Source organism: Python bivittatus, unplaced genomic scaffold, assembly GCF_059951505.1.
Source record: "Python bivittatus isolate LINGU-HERP-01145 unplaced genomic scaffold, Pbiv_v1 ctg000200_np1212, whole genome shotgun sequence".
NCBI lineage: Eukaryota > Metazoa > Chordata > Lepidosauria > Squamata > Pythonidae > Python > Python bivittatus.
The window spans coordinates 18,465,720-18,481,950 of NW_028277040.1; the positions used below are offsets into that span (position 1 = coordinate 18,465,720).

The window sequence follows — 16,231 nt, forward strand, 5'->3', positions numbered from 1 at the left end:
TAAACTGCCAATAGAAAGTTTCAAATTCTAATTTATATTCACAGGACTTGAAAAGCTGAGTCAAACCTCAAGCCTGTTTTGTTATAAGGATTCCTGATGTCTTTAGAAACTGCCACAAAGACAGTAAGTAGGATCGTTCCGTTTCTAAATATTTAGGGGGCACGGATTTGCCATTTGTTTATGCAAGTTGTCAAAATGCTTTTTTATCTAGACAAGTCTATTAGCATAAGTGTTAGTTATAGTTATAGACTGTAGGATGATTAATACCAAAAACTTAAGTATGTTTACACAGGTCAGGCCCTCTGCGTTCACTAAAATGTTTTCTCAGAAAATTGGATCTGAGATTATTCTGTTATACTTAATAAATAATAATATAAACAATATAATAATAAATAATGAAGTAGCACTAGTATTGGTATGTTGCACGCAGTGGGGCAAATAATACAGTGAAGGCAGGAGTGTTACTTTGGGGCCTGCAGGGACAGAAGCCGTTGGCCAGAACTTTAATCTTTTTAAAGGCTTATGGCTATGGTTTGCCTAAAAGAACCTAGGCGTTTACCTAGGGTGGAACAGGAACTGGAAGCAAGTTGTTGGGAATGCAGCAGCCAGCCTTAGTCCATATGGACTAGGCTGACCGCTAGATGGTGGCAAAGAAGTGCAGAAAACACTGACTCTTTGCTGCCATCTAGCTGCTGTCTGGATTTTTTTGCCCTCTAGATTTTTTAGTCTTAGTACTGATACAACCTGCTGAGTGGGTGCCCCAAACCAGCTCTGTTGCTGTTCTTCCCAGAAAACATGATGAGTGTGCAAGCCCTGGGTACCATAGTAGCTCCTTTAAATATTGAATTGATAACTAAAGGTGGGTTGCAGGCCCTATTTGAGAAATTTGCCCTGAGGCCCAAAGAGCTTTACTTACATCTCCATGGAGTGTATGGATAAAGTATAAGGCATGTTAGTCATATTCAACTCATTAAATACTCCAGAATCCAAGAGTGATCCAGGTCTTGGGAATGAGGCACAAAACAGTGTCTGCATGGTTAAGGCAAAGCCGATGTACGTATGTTACGATTTAAGCTAGCTGCTCACAGACTGCATTCTAGGGAACTCTTAGTTTCTTGAAAATTTGCCAGGAGTTCCTAAATGAAGAAATCAGTACTGGAACACAGACTAAAATACATTTCCCCACCCCCTATCTTTTGCAATCTTAAACAGTAAAGAAATATTGAGAATAAAGTATTATAATTATTCATATATTTTGATACATTTGTGTCCAGGAGCTAATTGGGAATGAGGAAACATCTGAGAGCAGACCTAAGAATTGTATACATTGTGTTAGGGTTATTTTCCAGTTTCTTGGAAAACAGATCAATATGAAGAGTATTCTTGATAAAAGAAACTAGTGAAATCGAATTGATGAAAGTCAATTAAATGATTTAGTAACAACATAATTTGGAAGACTGGGCTGATTGTTTTTGGAAGACAGTATTGAGATTTTTTTTTTAAACTCTTGTAGGTCCAAGATAAATATGGGATGTTGTCTTCTGCTTTTAGGTGAGAAGATGAGCAGCTACGATTCAGAAAAACTGAAGTTTGAAAAGATTTCTGACAAAACTAGAGAGAGAGAAATTGCATTGATTAAGAGGAAAAGACATGAAGGTATGATAGAGTCAAACAGATGAACAATTGCTTGGAGTAACCAGGTTGGGAGAGGTAATGCCTGAGTTTGAAAAGCTTTTGGATATTGTTAGATAGTGATATTAATACTGAAAACTTCTTTAACGTGCCTGTTACCGGCAGTGACTGAAATCGGACAAAGTGTTTTCTGGTCAAGCTGTGACAAAATCTGTTTTTTTGGTCGGAAGTGGCACAATATTTTGAAGCTTATTTCAAGGTTACTTTAAAACAGTGCTGCCTCTACCCTGACAATTTCATATTCTTATATTGAAATTGTTTCCTGTTCTTTTCCTAGTAGCCTAGTGTCTTGGATTGTCATATTCTATTGTATACTTGGAATTAGTGGATTGTGGTCAATTAGAATTTAATAATTATATGAAGAAATATTATAGGGAACAGCTGTTTCTGTTTAGATAAATCAGCGAAATTTCTCTTGAGCACTTCAGGTACAAAATGATTCAGGCTCATCTTTTGTTTGCTTGCCATATCTCCTTTTCCTTCAACTGCATTTCTCTAAGCCCCCTGCCCCAGCATTTCTCTTAGCTTTGTATTTGCCTTTCCTAGGGCTAGTTTAAAGAAATTGTAGCTCATATAGCTGCGTTGGGGCCCCCAAAAGTGGGGGCCTTGAAAGCAGGGACTCTCCCCAGCCTCTGGCCAGTGGAACAGTCTGCAGCCAGTGCCCTGGGCCTACCTCTCTTACTCCATTCCTGGCTCAGTTCGGAACTGTGCCTGTGTCCGCCTCTTTCTCTGCTCAAGAGGAACCCAGATATTTATCTTTAAATCCTGTTAAAGGGGGTGATTCACACATAGGTGTAGCTAACTTTGTTTTATTTATTTATCACATTTATATGCTGACCAATCTTCACAACAACTTACAAAATACAATAAAAGCATCCAGAATATAATAAATTAACAACAACAAAAAAGAATACAGTAATGATAATACCTAATCATAGAAAATAAACATCCAAGCAGTAATCACCACAATCATTCCCCAAAGGTTGCTGGAAAAGCCTGGTCTTTAAAAGCTTCTCTAATGCCATCAGTGAGGGGGCTAGGTTAGTTTCTAGAGGGAGGCTGTCACATAATGTAGGCAGTTCTCTGTAACCTCAGCCCCCTTGCGTCATGAAGGTGGAGTATCACAAGTAATTTATTCTGGGAGGACTTCTTTGAATGGGTTGAATCTGGCACGTGATCTTGTAAATATCTGGATGCCAAGCTGTGTAAGGTTTTGTTCCTCAAAACTAATACTTTGAATTGAATTAGAAACCTAGTAGCAACAGTGCAAGGCTCTCAAGGTCGATGTTGAACCAGCTGTTTTTCCCAAGTGGTCTTCAAAGGCAGCAGTCTGACTGGTGATGAAGGTATGAGTCCCTGAGGCAAGGTCCTCTTGATCTAGAAAGGGCCACTACTGGTGCCCCAGAAAAGCTAGGCAAAGGCCTTTCAGGCCATGGTCTCCACCTGCCCATCTAGCTGGGATTCCAGCAGGATCCCAAAGTTGCAGGCATCTTCCCCCAACAGGAGACAACATTGGAACTGGTAGAGAACAGTAATGAACAAACAGCACTTCAATCTTGCTTGGATTGGGTTTTAGCCTGTTTAGCCAGACTTCAGCAACCTCGGGACCAGAACAGGCATGGAAGTTGAAATAACTGAAATCTCTATAAAGCCTGGGGATTTACCAATTTGACAACTAGATTAAGCAGTCTGGAGAAGGATCAAACTGGGCTGCAGGTTGGCTGGTACTCCAGAATACTCAACTCATCCTAACAGCCATGTTAACCTGCAGGCACTTATACCTTGCCACAAAAGCAATATCCTGGTTGTAAAGGTAGTCCTTGCTTAACGGCTGCACTGTTTAGTGACTGTTCAAAGTTACAACCACATTGAAAAAGTAACTTTACAACTGGTCTTCGCACTTATGACCATCACAGTGTCCCCACAGTCATGTGATCAAGATTTGGGCATTTTGCAGCCGGCAGGCATTTACAACTGTCACAGCATCCCTCGGCCACGTGATTGACATTTGTGTGCTTCACAGCCGGCTTCTGACAAGCAGATCATTGGAGAAGCTGGCAGTAAAATTACAAGTCGCAATCACGTGATGTCTTACTTAACGACTGTGGGTGACTTGCTTAATGACTATGGCAGAAGTGATGTCATATCACAGTCATGTGATATCTTGCTTAATGACTGCATTGCTTAGTGACAGAGTTTCTGTTCCCAATTGTGGTCGTTAAGTGAAGGCAACCTGTATATGAGCTGTCTCATAAGATCAACGCCATTCCTCCCCTGGCGCCCAGCCAGACTGATTTCCAAAAAGGCGGTATTACTGCTTTCACCTAGCCAGGTCTCAGTAGTAAATGCCAGGCCCACCTGTTTATCTAGAACTTTTGGTTTATCCTCATGACCCAATGGACATGATTTTGTCAAGATTATAACTCAGTAACTGCTTCTTTGAGTTCTAAAAACACAGTTGCATCATTAGTGCTGGTATCTAAGCACTATGTCTTCTGTAAGCCTCTTTTTGATTGCTTTCAATGTTTCCAGGCATCACGGTCTTCTTCACTGACTTCTGTTTTTGCATTATGTGTCCAAAATATCTACATTTCAGCATCATTATTAATACTTCCAGTATGCAATGCGATTTTTATCTCATTATTACTGAATGATTGGACCTTCCTGTGAACTTCGTATTCCTTCTCCAAGTTTATTGAGGAATATTATTTACTGAATAAGAAAACTTGAGGTTAGTATGAGGGTTCTTTGCTTTCAAAGGACTGGACGCATCATAGTGTAGCAAATCTGTACAAAATGCTTTTATTACAGCACACACCTTCCCCAACAACAGACTATTGCTCTCTACTCATCTAGGACTTGCAAGGTGATGTTAAATAAATATAAATAAATACAGATAAATATGTTTTTAATACTCAGTCCTTTAATACTTCAATAGTTCAAGCAAAAGTCTGTAAGTCTGTAAGGTGGCATTCAGGCTTTGCCTTTTTCAAGATGAGGTGCTGCTTCAGTGTGGTTCTTTTAGTTGCTACTGAGCTCCCAGCAAAGCTCCACGCTGGACTCCCACCAGGATATGCTGCTCACCATAACTTGTGGTTGAATGATAGTCCTCTTGCCTGCTTGTAATAGCTACCAGTCTTCAGACATCGCCTCCGTTTCCCCATCTGTATGCCATTTGCTTATCACCTTTCCTTCCACACGTACACACACCTCCCCACTCTGTCTTAGCATTTGTTTTTTTAAGCTAAGAGCCTGGGTGGGGTGAGGCTGCCTCTGGACGTTGGCACGTCCTTAAAAACACCAGGGTGTGGCTCAATTATTACAGGCAGCTGGAACGTCAGCTTGGATGCTTGTGAGTAAAGTTTGAATTAGGGAAATGGGGTGAGAAGCATTTCTGCCTGGCTGCAGCCACTACTTCCCAAGCACAGATAGCAATCGCAGCCTCACAGTTAGTTAACCTAAAATACTTGTAAATGTGCTTCTAAGAACTTAAAAGCTTCTGGGTGCCTGTTTCAACTGTCGGTTTTGACAACTTTTGGAGAATTGTATTCTAGGTTTTCTCTTCTGTCAATATGTGGCTGCTTCTTAAAAGCAGAGAATTACAAGTAATTCTGCAATTTTTCACTGTCTTTTTAAAAAAGAAATTCATACGTACATATCATCAGTTGATGCTACCTAGATGAACAGCGCTGAGTGAGTCCTCTTTATTGAGCAATAGACAGTAAAATGTCTATTCTAATTAAAAATTAATTAGCGTGTTGTTATTCACAAGTGCTGGGTGTCAAGGGACATAGAAATGATTCTTAAAACAAGTCAGAATCATTACCCTTAACAATATCAATCTCATTAAGCTAATTTTTCATTTTAAAAATAATGTCCCAAGTTGTAGATTATATTGTCTGAAATGGTCTTATTTCATTACTTCATATGATTATATCAGCTTGAATCCTAACTTTTTGTCCTGTGAGTAGTTGTGCTTTCGAAGGACTCCTTGAATGGCCCTTTGCCTTCTGTGAATGCTTTCAAGAACAGATGCTTTTCCTATTCACTTGTGTCAGTGCCCAGATGGGAGAAACAAGATCAGACTTAAGTAAGACAGGGTGGCTGTTAATTCAGAAGCCTAACAATTTTGGGATGATACCAACTTTGGCTCTTGATAGGGTAGTGGTCCCCCTAAAAGAGTGAGCCTGCAATCGGGGGATCCCCCTGCTCCCACCAGAAGAACTGGAGGAGGCTGTGGTCAGGACAGTCCCGGATCCTGCTGTTGCACAACTTGCAGCCATTCCTAGAAAGAGAGGTGCTGAGAACAGACACACATTCCCTTGTCATGTTCATTTGGATTTCTGTAACTTGCTGTACATGGGGCTACCCTTGAAGACTACCCAGAAATTGCAAAATGCAGCTGCCTTTGTACTTACTAGTGAATCTTGCTCTTGCGTGGAGAACTGCACTGGCTACTGGTTTGTTTCTGAGGACAATTCAGGGTGCTAGCTATGGCCTATAAAACCCTAAATGACTTGAGGCCTGGATATCTTTGGGGCTGCCCAGTATGGGTAAACACAGAATACCTGTTGCAGATCCATGCCTATGAAGAGGTATGGTGAAAGGGGCGCAGTGGCACCACTTGCCTCCCTGAGGTGAGAGTGGACCCTAGTGTAATGGGCCTCTAGAGATTTATTAAGATGGAGTTTTTGTGAAAGGTCTTTTGAGATGGGTCTAATCTGGGTGAGAAACAGTCCTGGGAAATGGGTTTGAAGTTATTTTTTTTGTGTACTGAGTCATATGCTTTATTGTATTCATCTGTAATGTATTAACTGTACACTGCTGAGAATCTAACACGCTGAAGCTGTATAGAAATGCAGTAGATAAACAAAGTAAGATTTGCTCCTGAAAAAATGCAGATGAAGAATCACAGTAGTAGGGAACAAATATCCCATAGTAGTAGGGAAGACCTGGCTATGTGCCTGGGCCTGAGGTCCCAAGTGTGTGAAGGGCCCCATTTCCTTGTTATGTTGACACCAACAGACTATAATATCTCTTGGGTGCTATTTGTATTTAATTTCTTTTTTGTATTGTGTTTTAAGTGTTCAATTGTTTTATGATTGTTCACCGCCCAGAGTTACTAGTTTGAGATGGGCGAGTATACAAATTGAATGAATAAATACATAAATATAGTTTAACTTCATTCCTTCACGCAAATACGCATTTTCCTGGAATTGTGCAGCTATGTAACAAGCCAAGGAAAAGATGTGTCTTCTTTAATGAGGTACCAGTAGGTGCAGTGTAGGTGCCTATGAAATGCATCCTAGCTACATAAGTAATATTTTATATAATTTTAGGAGGTAGCTGCATGAACTAAATTTTCTGATTAGAACAAAGTTTTAAGTGGGTAGTGAATGTTGAGATAGGATAGGCGTTAATTTCACATAAGGAATTTGATATATATGCAAAATAGGCATATGGCTTGGATCAGTTGCTGGATCTGAGCAAGATTATATGTTGTAACAATATGATCTGGCAATCGCTATGTAGAAATATTTCTGAAAATCATGTTTTTAGCCAGTATACCCATGTCTATCTGTAGCAAAAGGAATTGTACTTTTTCTAGTTTCTTTTTTTAAAAATATTTTTATTAAAGTTTATATACAGTGGTACCTTGGGATACGAACGCCTCCACTAACAAACTTTTTGGGTTATGACCAGCTCCGGCCGCAAAAATTTACCTCGATGTGAGAACTCCGCCTCGGGGTACGGTCATTTTTACGCCCTGACACGTGGTCCGCGGCCATTTTTCCACCCCTGACACGTGGTCTGCGGCTGTTTTCCCGCTGCGCCGCATGGCGCCCGGCCGTTCTCACGCCACGCCCGGCCGTTCTCACGCCATGCCGCGCCCGGCCATTCTCCCGCCCCGCCGCGCCCGGCCGTTCTCCTGCCCCGCCGCGCCCAGCCACTCTCCCACCGCACGGGTGCCGCGCAGCACCTGGCCGCTCTCCTGCCACGCCATGCAGCGCCCGGCCTTTTTCCCACTGTGCCGCGCGGCGCCCAGCCGTTCTCCCGCCCCTGACGCGTGGTCTGCGGACGCCAGAACGGATTAACAGTAATTACATTGAACCTTATGGGAAAATTTGCTTCGGGGTGCGACCAAATTCGGAGGGCGGAACGGATTAACCGGATTTACATTGAACCCTATGGGGAAATTTGTGTCGGGTTACGACCAACTTGGGATACGCCCAGAGTCACGAAACACATTAAGTTCGTATCCCAAGGTACCACTGTGTATAAAAACTAATACAAAACTAAAAGAACATATACAATATTGTACAATATACAATAAAAAATACAGAACTACAAACAGAAAGAAAGAGAGAGAGAGTGAGAAGAGAAAGGAAGAAATGTAAAAGATGACTTCCTCTTCCCTCCAAACAAGTATATGTATTAACAGTAACTTAACACCTTCTCTATTATTACTAAAAAAAGTAACCCTCTTTATCCCCTTTCTCATCCCTAAACAATAACTGAATTATAAAAGATATTCAACAATCAATCTAATCAGCAAAAGGATTAAGAGTGCCAGTAACAATAAACTATTCTAAGCTTGAACAAATAGGTCAATTTTGCATTTTAGCTTCTAAGTTTTTTCTGAGAAGTAAAACCTAAAAGATCTCTCCCCTTAAACATACAAAAGACTAATAATAATCACATATGTGTTTTAAACTATACCAAATAAATCACTTTTACAGGTATAAATCATTGTCTTACAGTCCTGGTCAGAAAAAGAAAATTCAGTATTAACAATCCAAAATCAAAACGTGGACAATTTAACCTTGATCTGATAAATCCACTTTGAATTCCTTTCTCTTCTTTTTGAAAAGCTCAGTCTTCAGTCTCTTCTCCAAATAAAATCCCAGATAACAATCTCTTATCATTCTCTTCCTAAGTATTTTCAGAAAAAGCTTCAGAGATTTGGTATTTCCCTTCTCTATGTCCAAATAGGATAATTCTCAAAGTCACTCTTCCAGTCCATTACAGCTTCTTTCTCCATATTCTCATATTTAAGCAACTTTGAGTCCATCTTAGATCCACAACATCTTTTTCCATATCTTCCATCTCTCTTATAATCTGGCATTTCTTTAAAATCCATATTAGAATCCTTGTTCAGGTCATCCTCCACTGCTATTTTGTCCAGTGAAATCTTTTCTTCTTCTACAACCTCTGTTAGCCCCAGTTTTACACACTGTAGTTCCTGGACACACTGATTCCAGACAGCTAAAAATTCTTTGAAAGAAGGATACTCCATTATGTTAAAAGAGATATATTGTTAGCCTCCATTCCTTCTAACCTTGAAGACTCTGTCTTATCTTATGTTTATTTTCAGAAGCAAAACTTTCCCAGGGCAAGTTTTCTTGCCATTAAATACAAATTCACTTACTGTATTTTCTTAAACATTTAAAGCAATCTTTAAAAAAAAAGCTGTTTCAAATCTATGTTGCCTCTTAATTGTCCCCAGTCAACATTCTTAATTCTTTTGCTGTTTCCAAATGTTAAAATATTTCTTTTTGATCTTTAAACTTACTTTGATCTTCTTTCTCCCCAGATAGTAGGAAATTCTCCCAGTGAACAGCAACTTGTCTTTCAGGAGGTTTTTAATTGCCAAATAAATCACAAATAGGCAGTTTATGATGTTAGTTAAAAGAGGAAGTAAAGCAAATCTAGTGTCCATTTGAAGGCTCCGCACCATGGCTCGGGCTCGATGTTTCCCTCAACTCCCAGAGCACTCCATCCACTAGAGATTGCTAAATTGCAATCTCTTCTCAGGGGGTCTCTGTAAGGAGTACCTGTGGGTGATCCTGGCAATCTGTTTCATCTAGAGATGGTTCTGAAGAGCTGGATCGATGCCACCTCCTCTAATTGCTGTAGGTGTTGGCTCCACAAAGGACAGAGCTGTATTCAATTGACCATTTCTTCCTCGGAAGCCCGTAATTTTTCTAGTTTCAGCATGATTTCAGGTTATCAGAAATTGCACAGTTTTTTAAAAAATTCTGTTTCCTTTTTTTCCTGAACAGAAATTTTTGTTTATAACTTACCAACTATTTTGTACAGATTAAAAATTAAATATGTGGTGGATGTATCTCTATTAGGATGATTACATTATTTCATTAGTATCCTAAAACTTGTTCTTTCCAGATGTAGTATAGCAAAATTAACATGATCCTCTCAAAATTGATTCTGACATTGCCCACTTTTAAGTATGGCTGTTGAAATGCTGCATAAAATGTGGTTCATCCCTCAGGCCAGTGGAAGTTGCACAGTCCTGTGCAAAACAATAAGCCATGGTTTGCATTCCCTACTGGTTGGATTTACTCAGAATAATAACCTGAACTAATCACATTATGCCTTGGTAAGATGCATGAATACAGTCATTGTGCAAGCCTAAATCAATTCATGGGGTTGTTGTGTGATTAAAATATGGTTCTTCATTCCTTGGACAGAACTTTAATAATAATAAACCTGTAGATAAAGAGTGTCCTAAAGTTGGAAAATGACCATTGGAAATCCATGTTCATGAATTAATGGTGAAGAGAAATGTGGAACTTAGCTGGCTTGTGCCACTTTTAAGGGCTAAGTCATGAAATTCAGATACATGTAGTCTGCTTAAGCATTTATGGAATCAAGTATATTTAATGCATTTACTTCAAGGAGGCTTCTTACATGATTGTTTTCCCACCTGCTTAAATTAGAGCATTAACTTATAATTTCATAAATAATTTAAAAGTGTGAATTTTGTTGAGTATGAGAAGCTACTTTATTCTAACACTTACACCAGAATTTCTTTTTTTGTATTATCAAGAATTTGTATGAATAGGTGTACAAAGAACATGCATTATGAGCAAAAAGGTCTGAATGAAGGTGAGGATGCAAATAATATATCTGGCTGGGAGCTTGAAGAAAAACAACTTTTTTTTAATGTCACAGGTTTTGTCCTTAAAATTGTACAACTGAGTTATAATTTGAATCAGTCTTTTATGTGGATTGATACACACAGCTTTCATGAGAGGATTACTGCACCGAAATTATGATTGTAGGAATTTATTCCTGGATATTCATCTGTGTCACAATAGATAGCCTGCTGAAATGCCCTTGTCCTAAATGCTCATTACATATACCTTTGGTGGCACTCCCTTATTGTCCTATTTCCTTTTCTTTTGTCCTTGTGTAAACTGTGTTTTTATGATGAGTATATTTATCTAGGTGTAGGACTGCAAATTAAACTGTTCAGTGTAAAGCTAATTCAATATGCATTTTCAGATTTTTTTTCATCAGGACTTTATCCGGAAAATGGCGCACTGATGGAAGTAAGGTTTAATTTGGATTTCCATATTAAGTAAAAAGAACATTTGGAAGGACTCTTAGAGGCTTGTTCTTTATTTCTTTTCCTTTGGCAACATTTACTTCAAAGATAGAAGCTTAATACAGATGTGTATGGTTTTTTTAAAGCATTGGGCTTAAAATTATGACAGTGTGAACCAAATTTTAGGAAACTAGTGTTTCTTTTATTGATATTCCATTAAGCATGCCAGATGAGAACCATATCTAGCATTTCATAAATGATAAATGAACACAATATGTTTTAAATTCAGCAACTGAAGTGGGTGCAGTATAACTGCAACCAATCTTTTAATATCTTTTTAATGTAACTAACTTCTTTGGAAGCACCTATGTATAGGCATGCTAAAATCAACATGTTTATATCACATTTATATCAACCCACAAAAGTATCATTGAATTCAGAGGCATTTGCTTCTGAGTAGACATGTATGTAATTGTTTTTGTAACAGCACATTCATTTCCTCTAATTAAATATTTCAATTCTAATGGAGAAAGTTTTAAAAAAATAGTTCTGGGGTGTTGCAAAAACTTCTGGTCTTTATTAATATGGTATAGTTCTACAGTTTTGCTGATTAAGTCATATAATCATGATACTTGCAAGGCTTCAACTTCTGGGGGATTAATGGCGGATTGAAGACGGCTCCATTTTCACAGACAAAGGAGATGACTGGATCACCCACAAGTACTCCTTACAGAGGCTCCCTGTGAGAAAAGATCACATTTTAGTGATCTCCAGTGGGTTGAGCGCTCTGGGAGTGGCAGGAAACATCAAGCCCAAGCCACGGTTCAGTTTCCAAAGGGACACTAGCTTTGCTTTCATGTCCTCTTTTAATTAACATGAGAAATTACTTATTAGCGATTTATTTGGAAATTAAAAACCTTTTGAAAGGCAGGCTGCTGTATCTGTACACCGGGAGAATTTTTTCCTGTCCTTGAAGAAAGAAGATTTAAGTAAGTTTAAAGATTAAAAAGAAAAAAATTAACTTTGAGAAAACAGCAAAAGGGAGTTTAGAATGTTGATTGTTGATAGTTAAGGGGCCAGGGGGGTTTGAAAGAATAGTTTCTATGGACTGTTTCAAATTTTATAAAATACAGCTGATGATTTTGAACTTAATTGTAAGAAAACCTATTGTGGGAAAGTTTTGGCTCTAAAAATAAAAGATAAGACTGGGCTTTTAAGGTTAACTAGAGGGAACCTAGTTAACAGAAAACAATTAAAGGAAAAGATACATTCTAACATAATGGAGGAATGTTGTCTTACTATAGAAGAATTTAAATCTGTTTGGGAACAGTGTGTTCAGGACTTATTTTTAAAATTGGATCTAACAGAGGTTATAGAAGAAGAAAAGATTGTACTGGATAAAACAGAAGCTGAGGATGATTTGAATAAGGAGTTTCAAATGGACTTTAAAGAAATGCCAGATTAGAAAAGAGATATGGAAGATATGGAAAAAGATGTTGTTGACCTGAAAATGGACTTAAAGATGTTTGATTACAAGAGTGACATGGAGAAAGAAGTTGTAATGGATATACAAACTTTCCTGGCTGATGTTTTAACAATTAAAGGGGACGTCCAGATTACAAACCAGAATGAGTTGGAGAGTCATTTTACTTTGGATCCACAAAAGGGAAGTGTTAAATTTCTGAAGTTGCTTCTGAAAACGGGGAGAAAATGATAAGAAATCACTGTGTGGGACTTTATTTGAAGAAGCGACTGAAGATCAAGCCTCTTAAAAAGAAGAAAAAGGTGTTCAAAGTGGACTTATTTGACCAGCATTAATTTGTATAAGCTTTGATTTTGTGTTGTTAGTATTAGAATCTTATTTTTCTGACCAGGACTGCAAGACAATGTAAAGATTTTTTTTATATAAGGATGAATCTTTTATTTTCTATTTGTTAGAGAAAGTTAGGAGTTAATATGTAAAAGAGACCTATTGGATCTAGTTTAAAATATATATGTTGCTATTATTCATATTCTTTATTTTTACGGGGATAATTTTTTTTACATTTTACTTGTTAGAGAAAGTTGTAAGTCAAAATGTAAAATAGATCTAGCTGTTTAAGCTTAAAACATATGGGTTATTATTACTGGTACTCTTAATGCTTTTGCTGTGTAAGACTGATCAGTTATTTTTTTATACAGTATATAATTTGGTTATTGTTTAATGATGAGAAATGGGAAGAAGAGTTTCTTTTTCTGTAATATCAGAGAAGATGTTAAGTTACTGTAAATGCTTATACTTGTCTGGGGGTGGGGAGTCACTTTTTATATGTCCTTTTCTCTTCCTTGTTCTCTTTCTAATTTTTTGTTTGTATATCTTTTCTAATTAACTCTAAAACTCTAACAAAAATATTGTGAAAAAAATGATATTTGCAAGGTTTCACAAGGAAAAAGATCATGGTCTGTTCTCTATTCTAGAGTGTAAGAAACAAGGAAAATAGGTACTGATTGAATATTAGGAAGTTTTTTTAACAGTAGGAGCATGTTGACAGTGTAGCCAATTACCTAGAAGTAATGGGCTCCTTTTTGCTGGCTACCTTCAAGAAAGAGTTGGACAGCCACCTGTTTAGAATGCTTAATTTGGATTTCTGTACTGAGCTAGAATTGAGCTCAGCCTGTATTTGTTAATGGCTTGGATGCGGATGAATAAACTGAAAATACAAATCCCAAGAAGCTGGAGTTCCTGATGTTTAGTGGGAGGAAGTTCATGAATCAGGATTCAGCCTGTTCTTGGTTGTAATCCTTTTGAAAAAACAGGTCGGTAGAGTGGAAGTGCTCTTTGATCCACATTTATCTCAGCAGGTTATGAACCAGTGAACGTTCTGGATGTAATTTTTTTCCTGTTGAATGTTCCCTTGAATATGCTAGATCTAGAATGTTAGTGTTTCAAAATCTTTAGAATTGAAAACCATAAGAATATTGAGACCTGTAAAATCTTAGAAGCAATGGACACAAAGACATTATGAATTTCTTATTTAGTCTAAATAATACATTTTTAAAACAGATTTAAGTTAGGCATACCTTCTCTACTTTTTGTATATCATATAATGCTTGGTATTAAGGAAAAATAGGGCTAGTGCCATATATGAGTTGAGATTCTCCTAGTATCCACTTGCTTTAAAATTAAAAAATTAAAAGTACATTGACTGGATCTTTTTTTAAGAGGTGGAAAAGATGCAGAGTGCAGAGACACATTTAATATATGACCTTTAAAACCACTGTATAAAAAAGTCATTCAACATTTTTGATTCAGAACTTGGGAAGATTTTGATCATGTTAATGGTGAAGTTGTAACATAAATTTCGATTAGAAAAGAAATTGTGTGTGTGTATGTGTGTGTATAAAATGTATTTTAAAAACAGTAGGATTTATATAATTAAAATGGCCTGAGGAAGCTCAGTTTCTGAATATAGGAAATGTGTTTCTGAAAAGTTTCTGGCAATCAAAATAATTGAATGCATTTTCTAGAATAGTTTATATTGTAAAGATAAAATTGATGGTGATACAATAATGCATTTCTTTACATGGGGTAGATTAAGAAAATGTGCCAGTGTTTGATAAAAATGCTTTTTTAGTACTGTAAAAAAAATGATAATGCTCAAAAAGATGTTACTCAGCCAGGCATGGTATCAGGGCGTCTTTAAGTTACATACTACAGTTGTTACTTTTATAATTATGTGGGAGGTTATTCCCCTCCCCATGCCATTTCTTTTGAATATCAATATCTGTTTTCAAGAATGTTGAAAGCTTGTCCTTCTGCTAGTCAGAGCACTTTTTTATCCTTCATATTTCCATCAGTGTATTGTATCCCTCCAGTATTGGTGTGCTGAAAAGGTTCTAATTATGTTTAGTAGTACTCATTCTGTTAAGCACACTTAATCAGACATTCAGTGAAATAAAGATGTAGTTGCTCATGAACTGGAAGAAGGGTTATCTTTGTTCCATGGGCAAAAATATCTGTTCTCCCTACCTTCCATGAAAGAAAAAAGGATTCTAAATTCCTATGCAAGAGAAAATGGGGGAGGAGAAGGTATTTTAGGTCTACTGAGGCTGAAGATATTATCTGTGCCCTATATGCCTCACTGTCCTCTGAGTTGCACCTCATTCCTCTAAAATATGTTTAACACAAACATAAAGTAGAAGATAGAATAAAAGCAGAGAGGTTTCCAGTTCTCTTCATTAGGGTTTAATAGGCTGCATCAGGATTAGTCTAAATCAAATCAGTCTGTGCACGAAAATACTACCTGCATATTTCAAGGTTTTGTAGTTGATTAATAGGTAAATGGGGTACTTAAGGTGCTTATTTGAACTCTGTATATGAAAAAATAATAATGTTAACATTACAAACATTGCATTTAATTATTTTTATGCATACTTAACAGAGCTGAAAACCCTTTTGAGGATGTCATTTCTGTTATTTGTCAGATGTGTACAAATCAAAATAATAGAAAAGGTTTTATAGAATGATGGATCTTAAGTTACTTAAGGATCTTAGTTAACTAAGAAGAAAATGCTTGTTCTACAGACTGTTCCCTTCTTCTATCTATACCAAAGCAACAAGAACAAATAAAGCTGTCTGAACTTAATATTGGTGTTTGAAGGTCTTTCTGTCTTCATTTATACCAATCAGTGAGGATTAGAGGATACAGTTTACATGTTAATATGAGAGAAGGAAATAAAAATGGTTAGGAATATGTGTGAATCAGAAAGTGTGTAGGTGTGTTTACTATGTGTAACCCAAAACAACCACATTGTGCCTCATCAGTGGAACATTCCAGGTGAGTCTTGGTTTGGCCAGAACAAAATCTGAAACATCTTGGTGTTTCCAAGTTTCAGCCATGACAAATTGTAGAAGGATCTTAGGGGGTGAGTAGGCCAGGCTTGTGTACTTTGTCCCTCTCCCATCTTCCTTCACACAATGTGCTGATATTTCCATCATCCTCATTTTCCTTCCCTTCCTCAGCTCTCTTTACCTGCCATCTCATCCCCTGAATTCAGGTGCAACATAACCACCCTGCCCTAATCTTCCTAGTGCCTTTCTCTTTCCCCACTTCCTTTTAACTGCAGTTGTATGTCATCATCAGCGATGGCCTTTTTCCCACTCCTTATTCTGCAACATTTCTGCCTGAATCACATTTGTTTTAGGTCTAT

At 37.6% G+C, this 16,231-nt stretch overlaps 1 protein-coding gene across 5 annotated transcripts in view; it reads left to right on the top strand.

Annotated features, from left to right (window-relative positions):
• The window catches only part of SESTD1 (SEC14 and spectrin domain containing 1), a 61,804-nt gene that overhangs the window by 5,716 nt on the left and 39,857 nt on the right, over nt 1-16,231 (top strand). For all 5 annotated transcript variants that reach the window (XM_088135749.1, XM_007422585.3, XM_007422587.3 and 2 more), the window contains exons 2-3: nt 45-123; nt 1,552-1,656. The gene's annotated coding sequence lies outside the window, so the exon portion shown is untranslated. The remainder of the gene's footprint in view (nt 1-44; nt 124-1,551; nt 1,657-16,231) is intronic.